This window comes from Lemur catta, chromosome 5 (assembly GCF_020740605.2).
Source record: "Lemur catta isolate mLemCat1 chromosome 5, mLemCat1.pri, whole genome shotgun sequence".
Classification (NCBI taxonomy): Eukaryota; Metazoa; Chordata; class Mammalia; order Primates; family Lemuridae; genus Lemur; species Lemur catta.
Window position 1 is genome coordinate 107917096 of NC_059132.1, and position 15638 is coordinate 107932733.

At 34.2% G+C, this 15638-nt stretch overlaps 1 protein-coding gene across 1 annotated transcript in view; it reads left to right on the top strand.

The window, feature by feature from the left end:
- The window catches only part of GPM6A (glycoprotein M6A), a 297190-nt gene that overhangs the window by 227461 nt on the left and 54091 nt on the right, over positions 1-15638 (top strand). The window lies entirely within an intron of this gene.

A 15638-nucleotide genomic window follows, 5' to 3' on the forward strand; every position in this document is an offset into this window, starting at 1 on the left:
TAAGATCACATAGAAAAAGGATGCAACATGTATTCCTGAGCACCGGAACTAAGACGAAATTAACAGCTGGGTCTTTCTGCATTTAACCTACCCAAACTTTCATGGAATATATTTGCTTGTGACATTCAAAGGGCTGCTTTGAAAATGCTTTTCATTGGTTTATTTAGTATTACTTAAAATGTTACCTTTTCAGCTTATTTTAGAAGCCCTTTACATTTTGCTATCTTTTGTGAGAAATATGAAAGTGAAATAAACTGTTCAAAAAACTAAAAGAGGTAAAATCAATTATAATATAATAAAATTAAAATGAAACAAACAAAAATTCTTTCCTAATTTGGTAGCTATTCATCTCTCTGCATCAACATATACATGAAGCAAAATTTATTCCTTGGATGTGTTTCCAGAGTTCAAAATATATCACTAATTGAGGTATCTGAAGTTGATTTTTCTTTCTATTGAGAGATACTCATGGGAAAAATTGCCAGAAAACAGAAAACAGAACCACTGAAAAAGTTCGCAATGACACTTACTAGCTTTTAATACTAGGTTTCATGAAAGACTTCCTTTTGATGGTTGTAACTAGTAATGTTAATTTATTTAAATTTTATCCATAATTTACAAGTAATGCTGATTCTTCCCAAATTTAAATAGATGCAAGATATTATCCAAAAATGTGTAGTGGCAGAGACTCAGCTCCCCAAGTGTATTCATTTTTATCATACAGCTAGTAATTTTTATATAATTTCTACCTTGAATTTAACGTATTTTCCATCAGAATATGATTCCACTACTCATTTTATTATTTTTGAGTGTGTAATTATATCAAGGTAGGACAAAATATGGATGATATGATAACCTAAATTTATTATCTGTCCCTTCCTAACTCCTTAATATTTAACTAACTTAACTGAAAAAAAATGTGTTTTAGAAACAATATTTTCTAAATTCTTGTCTTAACAAACTATTGGTCAAATACTATTTACTATTTTTAAGTCAATTTTGAAGTTCTTTTTTAATGTCTTTTGTTTTCTGGCATATTTTTATACAATTTTTAGATTTGTCTGAGCAATAAAATTATCAGTAACAAAAGATGAATAATTTGATAATTTCTAAAAGTTCACTTCTTCATATATAGAGCTGAATTAGCATGTTTTAAGGAAAGTCTTCAGAAATTACTGCACCTTAACACACTGAGAAAAGACAAATGACCCAGATCTCCAAAGCTTAATCAAAGTATTTTCAAAATGTCCTTTTTGTTTCCAACTTTAAGAATTAGAAGCGTGATATTGTAGGGTTATTTACTTATAAAAAATGTGACTCCTGGGGCTGTATGCAGCAGCTCATGCCCGTAATCCCAGCACTTGAAGAGGCTAAGGCGGGAGGATTGCTTGAGGTTAGCAGTTCCAGATCAGCCTGGGCAACATAGCAAGACCCCATCTCTACAAAAAAATAAGAATAAATTAGCTGGATGTGGTGGCATACACCTGTAGTCCCACCTACTTGGGAGGCTGAGGTAGGAGGATCACTTGAACCCAGGAGCCTGAGGCTGCAGTGAGCTATGATCCTGCCACTGTACTCCAGCCTGGGCAACAGAGCAAGACCAAGAGTGTGTCTCTGAAAAAGGAAACACAAACACAAAAATGTGACTCAAAAATGGGATTAATTAAGGAAAAGATTTCTGTATGTTTTCAAAACATCTCGGCCATTCTATCAATCTTTGCATTTCGTACGTAGAGAATTTCCCCAATGCATATAGTTGGTAGCTCTCAATAACACTTGATTCTTGATAATTATTGTTCTCAAATTGGAAATTACCAATATTCAGCTATAGGCATTAGTGATTTGGAGGCTTAGAAAAAAACATTTGTTTCTGGAAGTACACCATAATTTTTATTTTGTTTTTGGTGGAAAATATGGCAAATTTCATGCCTGAGACCTTGTGGAAAAAACTTATATCCATAGATATTTAACAAAATGCATCTAATTTATTATTATTTATGATCAAATTTGTATTTCTTTGGCAAAAATACACACTCAGATGACTGCTAAATGACGTAACATGAAATTTTGGAGAAGATTGAGGTAAATAAAAAACAAATATATCAATTTTTAAATTCAGGCAAAGAATTTAGTGAGAATAATTAGGAACTTATGCTGTCAGATGAAAACTAAAATAAAGTATCTTCTATTCAACACCTTGTCAGCCACAGCTGTAGTTTTCTTTAATGCTTGCTTTAGACTTATACCAAATGCTCTCTAGTTTCTTAGAACAAGATATGACCACCTCCACAAATTATGTCTGTTTTATAGTTAAATGCTTTTTCTATGAAGGTAAAGACTACTAGGCTTCAAAAATAAGCTATGAGATTTTAAAATTAAGGTTTTAAAAATCAATCTGATATCCACTGTACCCATAACTTTGTATATCTCAAACAAATAGCAGATGGTGTGTGGGGAGAGAGGACTGCAACATGCATCTGAAATGAAAATTCAGGGCTTTCTTTGACTTAATGAAATTATTTGCACATTAAATTATTTACAATATGAACACATTGCTCCTTTTGTAATTGAGAATTACATTTTGAAAAATTGTCTTTGTATTTTGTTTATCAAGTTGTCTAGTGTAGGAAAAAAAAATAAAAATTCGCAGATTAATGGACATTCCATCCTTGGGCCCTCTAATTTTTCCCATTTATTTTGGCCCCCATTTTGTCCCAGTCTCCTTACCTAACACACTCAGAGACACTATGAAGTATGCAGAACAGAGTCCTTTGCTTGCTTATCTGGTGTCTGTATTTAGTCTGAGATGGTGTCCAGAAGAGATACTGGGAGTATTTGCTCAAGTTAATGTCACCAAAGAAAGCAAGATGGTAGTGTTGCCCCTAAGACATGTGGACATTTTCCGAAGAGTTCTCTGTGTTTGGCCATAATGAGCAGTGAACAAAGTAACTTTATTTTGAAGCTGGGTGGCCAACAGATGCGTTAGGTGCAAAGAACACCTTCTACCTTACACCATGTTCCATGAATGATGGGTGCCCTGGTGAGTCTATCACTGGCACTACCAGCCTGGAATTTTTAAAAATCAGAAGGATGGTTTCAAGGCATTTTGATTAGTGGGCTGCTATCTCCTTTTAAACAGGACTGGAAATGCAAAATTTCTCTTCCATCAGCCGTCCCTGGAGAGGTCAGCATCATTAAATCAGATACTTTCTCTTTTATTAAGATACTTATATTCAGTTGGCTTTAAAATTTTTCTAACATAGAGGTAAAAATACTTTGCATGAAATGTCTCCTTTTGAATTCTCTATAGTTGACTTCTTAAACATATTTGAAACCAATTTTTCTGTTATAGAGAAGAATTATCACAAAACAAGAAAAACTGACACTAAAAAATTGTATGTTAGCTATTAAGATTTTTAAACATGTTTGAAAGTTTGCAGTCATCAGTCATTAAAATGTTCTACTTAAAACCATAATTCCTTTCATTTCACATTCATAAAAAGAAAATGCAAAAGGAATTAACATGCCTTCATATAAATACAAATAGCAGTAAAAATGTTAATTTCTTGAAGTCAGTCAGTCTCTGGATAGTGTCATTTTGATTAACATTTGTAACTATTTTTTCATAGAGCCATTCACTTGACAATTATTTTATTTTAAAGCAAAAGCATTTTCATTAGATGAAAATTCTACCTATACACTTTTTTGACTCTAAAACCCATGCATGTCAGAACTTTTTCCTGACAAAAACAATGCAAATTTATCTTGGAATTACAGTCACGCATCCCTTAATGATGGGGATACATTCTGATAAATATGTACTTAGGCATTTTTGTCATTGTGCAACATCATAGAGCATACTTACCCATACCTAGAAGGGATAGCCTGCTATGCACCTAGGCTATATGAGATAGCCTATTGCTCCTAGGCTACAAACCTGTACAGCATGTGACTATACTCAATACTGTAGGAAGTTATAACACAGTGATAAATATTTGTGTATCTAAACATGGAAAAGGTACAGTAAAAATATGGTTAAAAAAAGATAAAAAGTGGCATTATCATGATTGGAGCTTTCAGGGTTGGAAGTTGCTGTGGGTGAGTCAGTGAGTGAGTGGTGAGTGAATGTGAAGGCCTAGGGCATTACTGTGCACTCCTCTAAACTTTATAAACACTATACACTTAGGCTACACTAAATTTAGGAAAAAAAATTTTTTCTTCAATAATAAATTAACCTTAGGTTACTATAAGTTTTTTACTTTATAAACTTTTAAATTATTTTTAAGTTTTTGGCTCTTTTGTAATAATATTTAGCTTAATACACAAATAGGGCCAGGTGCAATGGCCCGCCTATAGTCCCAGCTACTCAAGAGGCTGAGGTTGGAAGATGGCTTGTGCCCAGTGGTTCGAGACCAGCCTGGTAAACATAGTGAGACTCCATCTTTAAAAAAACAAATAAAAAAACCATACAAACATATTGTACAGCTGTACAAAAATATTTTTATATCCTTATTCCGTAAGCTTTTTTCTATTTTTAAAATTTTTGTTTGTATTTTACTTTTTAAACTTTTTTGTTAAAAACAAAGATACATACACACACATTAGCCTAGGCCGATACAAGGTCAAGATCATCAATATCACTGTCTTCCACCTCCACATCTTGTCCCACTGGAAGGTCTTCAGGGGCAACAATATGCATAGAGCTGTCATCTCCTATGCTAACAATGCCTTCTTGAATAACTCCTGAAGGGCCCACCCGAGACTGTTTCACAGTTAACCCTTCTTTTTTTTTTTTAATTTGTACAAGGAGTACACTCTAAAATAACCATAAAATATATAATATAGTAAATACATAAACCAGCACCATAGTCGTCTATTGTCATTATCAAGTATTATGTACTGTACGTAATTGAATATGCCATACTTTCATACAAGTGGGCAGTGCAGTAGGTTTGTTTGCATAAGCATTGCCACAAACACAGGAGTAATGCATTGCTCTACAACTTACTCTATGGCAGCTATGATGACATTGCTAGGCAATAGGAATTTTTCAGCTCCATTATAATCTTATGGGACTACTGTCATACATGTGGTCTATTCTCGACCAAAATGTTGTTATGCAGCACATAACTGTAATATAATTTGCAAGTTTACACTTGTATTTATTTTATTACTACTAACCAATAACAATCTTTTTAAAAGTACTTTTATACAAGTATGCCAGTAAACATCCTTGTTAAAATAAATCTGAAGGCTATGTTTTGCTAGAAGGTAAATTTAACGATTTGGGGATATTATTTAAGATTTATTTTTGTTTCAACAATATAAAGCCGATTGTATTGAGAACAAAAATTATTTTCTTCTCTGTCGACCATTGTAATTATTTTCAAAAAGATTTTTTAAAAAGCTTAATATTATTTTTAATAGTTTGTGCACGATGAGACAATCATTTGGTAACAAGATTGTTTTTCTGAAAATATAGGTGGGATGGATCCTCATAGGTGAGGACTCCAAGTTGGTTCATTCACATTTTTATAGATGCTTCCTTCTATTAATAAGAGTCCTTTATGTAAGAAAATGTTCTTTTAGTTCAGGGACCTTGTGGGTGAAATGCATCAGACTGAGTTTAGAAGGGGTATGACTGCCTTTCTATTTTTATTTGGGTCTATTTTTAAATGACTATAGGCACACTATGTTTATCATACACATGCATTTATATCCTCAGACTCATAAATAATTCTGATGGTTATTTGTAATACAAGCTCATAATTTGTATTCTACTTTTGATTAATAATTTTCATTTGTGAGAAACTTACAGTGATATCATCTATGCATTCATCATATTTACAGCTTGATTGGTGTCTTCGTCCTTCTCCGGGACTAAGAATGGACCACTTAATACCAATAATTAACAATAACAACTCCTTCTTGCTTCCCAAATTAGGCAGAATTTAGGACCAAATCTGAATATAACTACAGTCAGTTTTCTCTTCATATGACCTCTAAGATTTTAAACTCCTGAATACGTAGGCCCAATTGTTTCTAGTTTTCCTGTTTAACCCCTGAATTCACTCTGTTACTCTGTTAGTTCATAAAACATTTTTTCCCAGAAAAAAAAAAGTATTACTATTAAGTCTAGATTTTAGAAAGACAAAATAGGCTAAAGTAATGAAAAACTCCAGAAGAATGTACTTTGAAAACAATTTATTATAAATTGTACCAACCACCACATATATTATAAAATATAGAGTAGAAAGCATTGTCCTGAGCAAAGGTAAATATTGTTTCATGACATTTATAAAGTAAGCATTTAATAATTGTTTATTGGATTATTGGAAAGTATATGTAGTATGAAATGTTTTTATAAACAAGTTATTTTCTAAGAGTTATAATCTGATTCCAGAAAGAAGAATTTTGGCTGTCAAAAAGTTGGAATTCTAAATACAAAAACAGAATAAGGAGTAGTTTACCTAAAGTAAATATTATAGCATTCTTTAAAGGACTGACTGCATTTGAAATAACTTAAAATAAGTTGAGAAACCTGGAAAACCAGCTAAGAAAATTGACAATAATATATAAAAAAGAGGTCCATGCACGTTTTTGTTTAGGGAAATGATCAAGTGAAGGTGGTGAAGCATTTAACTGACGGCTATTTGAGTATGAATCAGAAAATAGAGCAAGTAGAGGTAAAGGAACAGAGTGCGATTCTGAGCCATAAATCCAAGTGCCAGTTGAAGAGTAGCAAGTTAGAATGGCAGCCCTGGCCATGGCAAGGAAAGGTTGAAGTTAAAAAAAAAGGCAGAAAATAATAAAATAAACCTGGCTTTAGATTGAATACAGGCAGTAAGAGACAGGGAGTGAGTCAAAATACATGTTAAGTTTTCAAGCTTGGGATAATGGAAGTCAATTTGAAGAAGATTATTAAAGTTCAGGTTTGGAAATTTTGAGGATGACAAAACTTTAAATTGGGCATGCTCCATAGGAATTTAGATGTTGGGAATAAAAGTTTAAATAACAGTACCGTACATATGGTAATTCATGATAGACATTTTAATATTCTAAGGTAAGCTAATTCTCAAATTGGCATTAAAATACCATTTTAAAGATAATTAAGATTATTTTAAAGGCATAATTGAGTGCCAAATGCTATGTACCCACTACTCATAGACACAAGATCAAGCTTAAAAACATGCTCTTAGTCTCTAATCTGGATCTCTGTATTTTACTCTTTTAACAGTGTCTCAGAGATAGAATGAGCAAGTTAGGTTTCAGATGAGTAAAATAAAGAGCCCATGTTGACTTGTAAGAAACATTTCTTTAGTGCCAAACAGTTATAAAGATAGTCAAATCTTCAATAAGGAGATGTCTCTTCCTACCTTGGTAAAACAGCAACAACAAAGGATAATTGAGTTTATTTTTTAAAATAGTTTGAGCTGTTTAAATAGCTTGATTTTCAGGGTTTTTTGTTTTGCTTTTTTTTTTTATCTTTCACAAGCACCTTTTTTTTTTTTTCATAAAAGGGTGATGTTGGACAGTAAAAAACCATTTCCCTACTAGGCTATAAGCTTCATGAAGGAAGTAACATGTTAAGTGCCCTCATAGTTGTGTTGCCAGTCCCTAACTTGGGTGTGACACTTGATGAATCTGGCTTAGACCTTAGCTCTGTTGTTGCTGTCCCCAAGACCTCAGGCAAATCAATTAATATTTCTGTGACTCAGTTTCCGTAGATTATAAAGTGCAGATAATAACACAGAAATTCTTGCCTGACAGTTGGCTTAATAGATATGAAATCTCTTCAAACTTCAAACCCCTAAATAAATGTACATACTAGCATTATTTCATAATATTCCTCTGAGATAAGTGACAAGTTGATGAGAACCTGCAATTATGTGAAGGACTATGACACAGAAACTATAAAAAGCGCTCTTGGTATCTGCTACTGCCTTAAATTGTAGTATTAAATATTTGAGATATTTGAGTTAGTTATAGAAACGTGATATTTCGATGTCAAAGGGTAATCTTTATTTGTGTATTTTTAAATATATAAGATGAAATATTTGTATAATTTACTGAAACTAATATCAATCCCCCCAAATCTCTTGCTTCTCCAGATTATATAGATAAGCTTAATTTTTAAAAATTATATGTATAGATACATACATACATACACACACATACTTATGAAAGAATCTGTTCTCTTTTTAAAGGTATGAACATTGTAGAATTTGAAAATTTACTAACTCAAAATTGGGCAATTAATTTATATTAATTATAGCATTTAATTGAATCTTTTTTAAAAACAAATATTTTTTGAACACACGATTGATGCCAGATTTTTCCAAATGTATAGTCTCATTTAATTGGAATGACCATATATCCCAGTTTCTTGAGACAGTTTTTCAGTTTATCCAGGACAATCTGAATTATTGTTTGCTGGTCAGGCTTATAAATAAGACCCCCTTTATTCTCACAAGTGTTGTATTGGAAGATAAATTTTATTGTCACTTAAATTCCATACTTACAAAAACTCTGAGGTGGATGTTTTATGTAGGAAAAAATGTGACTGAGTTTCAGAAAGGGTGAGTAGCTGGTTTAAATCCACACACCTAGTAAATGATTGATCTAGAATTTTAAACTAGGTTTGTTAGTTTCCATTACCACTCTGCCTTCCCTGTTGCTATGCCTTATCCAGTTTCATCCAATATTCAGCATGATTTTTTATTATATTTGAAATGTAGGGTAATTTGAAGTATATGCTTTATGATTTGCAAAGGCTGTGGAAGAGTACCGCAATTAATTATCAAAGTTTAGCTTTCTGTGCTCTCAAAATGCACATTCTGCTCTAGCTTTCCATATATTTTGATTGTGCCGCAAACACATCCAGGGATTCCCAAATCTGTATTTTCTTATGTTTATGTGCCCTCTGTGTCATGTGTCAATAACATCTCAGTTCCTTTTGTTTTTGTTTCTCTTTGTTATGAAGGGCACATAAACATTGGATTTTCTTAACCGTGGTATAACAACAGGCTTACAATGACAACAAGTAAACAAAAAACATATTATTCTTCTACAAATATATATTTCATCTACATTGTCTTTACTGGTTAAGACTCCTGTTTTCACTTCAGTCGCCAAGAGAAAAGAGATTAATCTGTTGGTAATGATTTTTTATTTGATCCACAAAACTGTATTGAGTAGGTATTAGATGCCAGGCGCTGTCCTAGGTGCTGGGATACGGCAATGAACTAAACAGGCAAGAAATCCTTATAGATTTACATTATAGGAGCACACAAATATGGAATTTAAATAGTATAATAGAAGGCAATAACTACTGTAGGGGAAAAAAAGCCGAGACTAAGAAATGGGGAATACCAGGGAGTTTTAGATAAGATCAAAAAGACAAGTGCTACTATAGAGATAGATAACACTTGAGTGAAGAGTTGCAGAGGTGAAGGAAGAAGTCACATAGACACCTGAGAAAAGAGCATTATAAGCATAAGGAATAGCCAGTGCAAACATCTTGAGACAGGAGCATGCCTGTCATGTTTGAGAAGCAGCAAGGCCAGCGGGGCTGGAGCTGAGTGGGTGAGCATTAACTCAGCAAATGTCAGATCAGAGAGGCAGCAAGTGTTGAAACTGTGATGGCTTTAGACCATTAAGACTTAGGCTGTTACCCTCAGTATACTCAGGAGCCACCCATGTGTGTTAAGGAAAGGGGTGATATGATCTATCTTTTAAAAAGAATCATTCAGACTGCTCTTTTGAAAATAAAACTTGTCATAATCTAATAATTATCATATTAATTGTTATACTCTAATAATCCTCTACAGAGTGATTTTCAGATTCTTTAAATGTTCATGCAACATTTATTGAACATCTGGCCTGTGCCAGATCTGGACACTATGTATATGACGTTGAGCAAAAACCTCCTGTGCCTTACCCTTATGGAGAGCCACATTCCTTAAAGAATCGGATGCATGTGTGAGATCATGTTCTTGAGTGGAATGACCTTGTCAGGAAGATCAGGTAATATTGGCTCTTGAAATAATTATTAAGTTGAGAGATCATAAGAGGTGTAGGAGTTAAGTAAGTGAAAATGAAGGTGTAGTGTGTGCAGTTCGGGAGTGCAGTCCAGACATGGGGTGGTGCAGCGTACGGACGGGCTCTGTGTCAGAGAGGAACCCAAAGGATCCAGTATGGGCTGCAATGAGCGACAAAGCTGTCTTTATGCTAACATCCAGGATATCCTAAACTATTTTAAGATATGCCATCATATATTTTTATAATTATCAAGTATAAATTGGAGAAAGGAGATAGAATTTATATTCATACGAAGGATGATTGAGATGGGCCAGTGGAGATGCAGCAAGACCCATTAAGGGCCCTTTGAGTAGTCTAAAAGGAAGGGGTGGCAGGACAGACTGCTAGAAGCCTGTCAGAACAAGATAGAGGCAAGGGAGTCAAGGAAGAGATGATGGGGGCAGAGAGAAATCGAGAAAACAGACAATATTGAATCTTTTGGCTTAAGTACAAGCAGCATCAAAGGGGGTCATTGTAGTCTTACATGAGAAGTGAATCGTGTACATTGGTGAACACAGGAACTCATAGGAAGGTTTCAACGCAGTGTTGGATCAGGAAGCCAAACTGAAAGAGTGGTTTGTAGAGTGAGATGGAAATGACAAAAAGAGGCAAAAATATATAAGCAGCAATTAGAAGTAGTTTGGCTATGAAGAGAAGTGGACCAGGATGGTAGCTCTACTTCAGCTGCTGGAAGGACACATGGAAATGAAGGAGAGCTTTTTCTTTCTTTATTTTTTAAATTAAAAAAAGATTTAAGAATGCCTGGAAACTCATGGGAGACTCCAGTTGAGAAGAAGTTGAACATGCATGAAAGACAGAACAATTGAATGCACAAGAATCTGTAGATATCAGGAGGGGAGGAACTGACTTTAAATAGTGAGAGAAACCACTTGTCCACAGTGAAGAGATTTTCACATCTAACATGAAAGAGACTCAGGAGGGGTCACAGTGCAGTCATTGGCAGATCTAATCTGATGGTTTCTATTAGGTCATTAAATATGAAATGTCTGATTTTGAATCCAAAATGTAGTTATTATATCTTAAACAAGAGGCAGTACAATTAATCAAAATATGCACCTAAGCTATGGGCACAGTTTTGCCATCTTAACAGTAGCTTGTTTATGCCAGCAGCAAAGAAGCCTGGAGAGTGAGTAGCAATGAAATCACAAAAGGCCTTTTCCACAGATTGTCAAGTTTGAATATTGAACATTCTTCCTTGAAAGAAGTGGTCCAAAGCCTGGAAGAAGTGGTAGTCAGTTGGTGCAAGGACTGGTGAATACAGTGGATGACAGAGAGTTTTTAAGTCCAGCTTCTGTAGTTTGAACAATGTTTGTGCGACATGTGGTTGAGTTGCCTTGCAAGAGGATTGGCTGTCTCTTTTGACCAATCTCAGCTCCTTAATTGCAAGCATCCTCATCTGTTCATCCAGTTAGTTGCAGTAGCCATCTTCTGTAAGTCGATTGACCAGGTTTCATGAAGCTGTAGTGGAAAATGCCAGCACTGGACCACCAAGTAGATACCATTAGATTTTTTTGATGGATATTTGGTTTTGGACTGTGTTTCAGCACTTCATCTTTATCCAACCATTGTGCTAAACACTTGAGATTGTTAAAAAGAATCCATTTTTCATCACACATAACAAAATGGTGTAGAAATGGTTCACCTTTATGTTGTGACAGCAAAGAAAGGCAAACTTCGAGATGAGTTATCTTTCAATGCTCATTTAATTCATGCAGAACCCATCTATCCAGCTCCTTTACCTTTGTGATTTGTTTCAGATGGTCAATATTGTTGGAATAGTAACGTCAAACCTTGCTGCTAATTTATGTGTAGGTTGAGATGGATTCATTTCCACTACAACTTTCAGCTCATCATTATCCACCTTGGTCTCAGGTCGCCCACATGGCTCATTTTCAAGATTAAAGTCACCAGAACAGAACTTCTCAAACCATTGATGATGTACTGTTTGTTCATTAGCCACGTTCTTCCCAGACACTCCATTGATATTTCAAGCTGTCTGTGCTGCATTGGTTCCACAACAGAACTCGTATTTGAAAATAACATGAATTTTTGGCTTATCCATGATTTCACAAAAATTGCTCTAAAAATTTTTTAAAGATAATCACAAGCCACAAAATGTGTTTGAAAGGCTGAGGCTGTACTTTCACAATAAAAATAAAACAAGAAGTGTCAAGTGATATGTTAGGGATATCAGCTGTCAAGTTTAATATTTAAAGAAATTGGACATCTCATTGTTAATAACCTAATATATTCCCCAGCATAGGAAGGATCATGTAGTTTGTCATTCAAATTGGGACACTTTGGGCAATGTCATTTTGAATTTTTTTTAACAAACTGGAATTTATGGTCACTGTCTTAAATTGAGTTCCCCTAGAAACTGACTCTGGCACAGAGATTTGAGTTTTGGCAAGATATTTGATAGGTGAAGAAAACATAAGTAGAGGAGCAGGAAATTTAAACAGGTAATAAAATGTGAGGAAATAAGGAAACCAGTAAAGCATGCAATATCATGCTAGGTGTCCCTTTGAGCAGTTGGAACCTCATCAGCTGGGGAACCACTCAGAGCCAGTGTAGATCATACACATCAAGAGTTACCGCCCCTATGAGAGCAGGTGGGATATTTATACTCAGTTCCTCCCAATCATCGGACGAGGTTTGTTCTCAGGTGGGCATCAATTTCCCTGCACTTACCTTATTAGCAGACAAAGCATTTGTAAGACTAAAGACACATTTGGACAAAGAAATGCGTAGGCTGCAGATTGAAAGGAGAGCTATCATGCACCTCAGTGAATGGCTAGGGCAAGTGCAACATGGAGAGGGCACCAACAGCTTTCAGCCTGAATTTCACCCTAAGTTACGGTGCTAGTCAAGGTGATCTCTTGAGAGTTAGGAGATAGGCTGGAAGTTGAAAGGAACTAGAGCATGGAGAAAATATAAACAATGCTATGGGAAAGTATGATTACTTGGGAGTATTGAGGCCTCTGGACCACGACTAGGAACATCCTAATGGTGATTAACATGGTTGTTAGTGATGGACGTGGCTGTTATTTTCACCTTTATCTACATTTGACAGGAAAGGACCTGCCACCATGATAAAGTAAATATACAAGTTCGCAAAAACAACAAAGAAAAATCTTGGAAAACAAAATCATGTACTCTGGCTGAGATGCTCTGTGTTCTTTTCAAAATTGCCCCAGCCAAAGATCTCTTCAATGAAGCCTGTTTGTTTTGCTTTAGATTTTTATTTTTTGGGGGGGCTGGTGATAGGTCATTTTTAATTTGTGTTTTAAAGGGGAAAGACTTTATTGTTTCTCTTAGATTCTCATAGGAAAATGACTGTAATCCATTTGTGTATGTTCGTACATTTTATGTTTATTTCTGTCCAGTATTTCTAAGTTCCTACCTATAATTTTAATATAATACTCTTATGATGATTAATAATAAATCAATCAAGAGAATGCATAGTTATTCCATTGTTATCAGAAATATATAGGAAGTAAGATGGTCTGAAATGGTTTTAGATATTTTCTAGAAACATACTGTTAGTTTTTATAATTGTATAATGACATTAGTGGAAGAAATGAGTGAATAATTGGTGACATTTAGGCAGTATGTAAGTGGGTGATGGGTTTTCTAATCAATTAACTGTTAGACACAAATTCATAGCAAACCGGGCCACATTAGTTTAGCATTTTCCCCATGGACCTAGGCAATCCTCTGGCAAATTAGGTATTTAATTAAAAAGACCAGAAATTGGCACATTTCTTATCTCACTCATAAATTTGTGACTAAAAGTTAAGGTTATTGAATGAATTGCAGACAAGATGAATTTGAGTTTTCCTGTGTTTCTTTTCTAATAAATTTAATTCTTTTCCATTTATAAATTTAGATAATTATTAGCTATTCTTCATCTCATATTGTAGACATCCCAATATGAGTGCACTACTGCCTTGGTAGAACTTCATTTTTATGTCTACTAGGTTGCTTTTTTGAAGGCTAATTCTGCTTCCAGTTTTGCAAACAAATAATTCTTTGAAAGTATGTGTCACAGATTTCAAACAAGTTATCTTTCATGATACTGATGGCATAATGTCATTTAGTGCAATTTTCCTTTCTTTCCGTAAATTGTAGAATAGAAATTCTGCAATTTGACCATTTTTGATTTGAGCATTTTTTCTTTTGGAGTCCTAAAAACTGGGAGGTGATGGGAGATTGTTTTTTCTTACAAAATAATTAAGGTAACATTTTAATTTTAAAAATGTGTTTAAATTTTTATGCTCTGAAATTTCACTCACTGGAACAAAACTCTGAAGTCAATCCTGAATATGGGCAAGCACCATAAATGAGGATTAAAACATATAAAGCTCCAGGATAGTCACCACAGTAGATTAATTAGATATATACCATGCTTTTTAAAATCTGCCTCAAGTCATAAACACAAAAAGTTAGGATATATTTATATTGTTATTTTCTACAAGATAGGAACAACATTTTTGGAAAAAGCGAGTATGAATCTTAGGTGTTTTTTTTTGTTTGTTTGTTTATTTTTGAGACAGAGTCTTACTCTGTTGCCTGGGCTAGAGTGCCATGGCATCACCCTAGCTCACAGCAACCTCTAACTCTTGGGCTCAAGCAATTCTCTGCCTCAGCCTCCCCAGTAATTGGGACTACAGGTATGTGCCACCATGCCCAGATAATTTTTTTTTATATATTTTTAGATGTCCAGCTAATTTCTTTCTACTTTTTAATAGAGATGGGGTCTCGCTCTTGCTCAGGCTGGTCTCGAACTCCTGAGCTCAAACGTCCACCTGCCTTGGCCGCCCAGAGTGCTAGGATTACAGGCGTGAGCCACTGCGCCCGGCCCTTAGGTGTTCTTAGTAAGAGACTCTAAGAAGAATTTTTCTATAGATGCAGATAGATAAAATGATTCAACTAAACATACTCTATGGCTTTGAGAACTCACTGTACTCTAGTTCATTAGGGAAAAAAAAACAGGATATTTGGAAATCATGATAAGACATATGAAAATAAGTTTGGTAATGTCTATGCATAAAGTATTTTGCTATAAAAGTTAATTGTTTTAAATTGTCTTTCATGTTGACAAACTGAATTATGATTTTGTAGTTTACATCTAGTTTAATGAACTGCAAGGCATTCATTTCATCTAAATAATGAAGATGGAAAAAGTTACATGCAATAATATATAAAATTATATTATTCACAATGTATAATATTAATATGTAAAAATTTAATTGCAATTGGAAAAAAGCATATCAGTTTATTTTGTATATTTGTTTAAGACATTGAACTATCGTATATGATAGAATTGCATGTAACCTGGTTGCATTAGAGAATAAAAGAAAATAGTAAAAAGTATCAGAGCACTGGAATACATTTTTCACTGTCATTAATTAAAACCATTTTAAATGTTCTTCACTCCAATTACTTTCTCTTACTTCCAAGTTCAATCTTAACATGAACATTGTCAGATACGTTGGATAAAAATAATCCTTTTGATTATTATTATACCTTAGCAA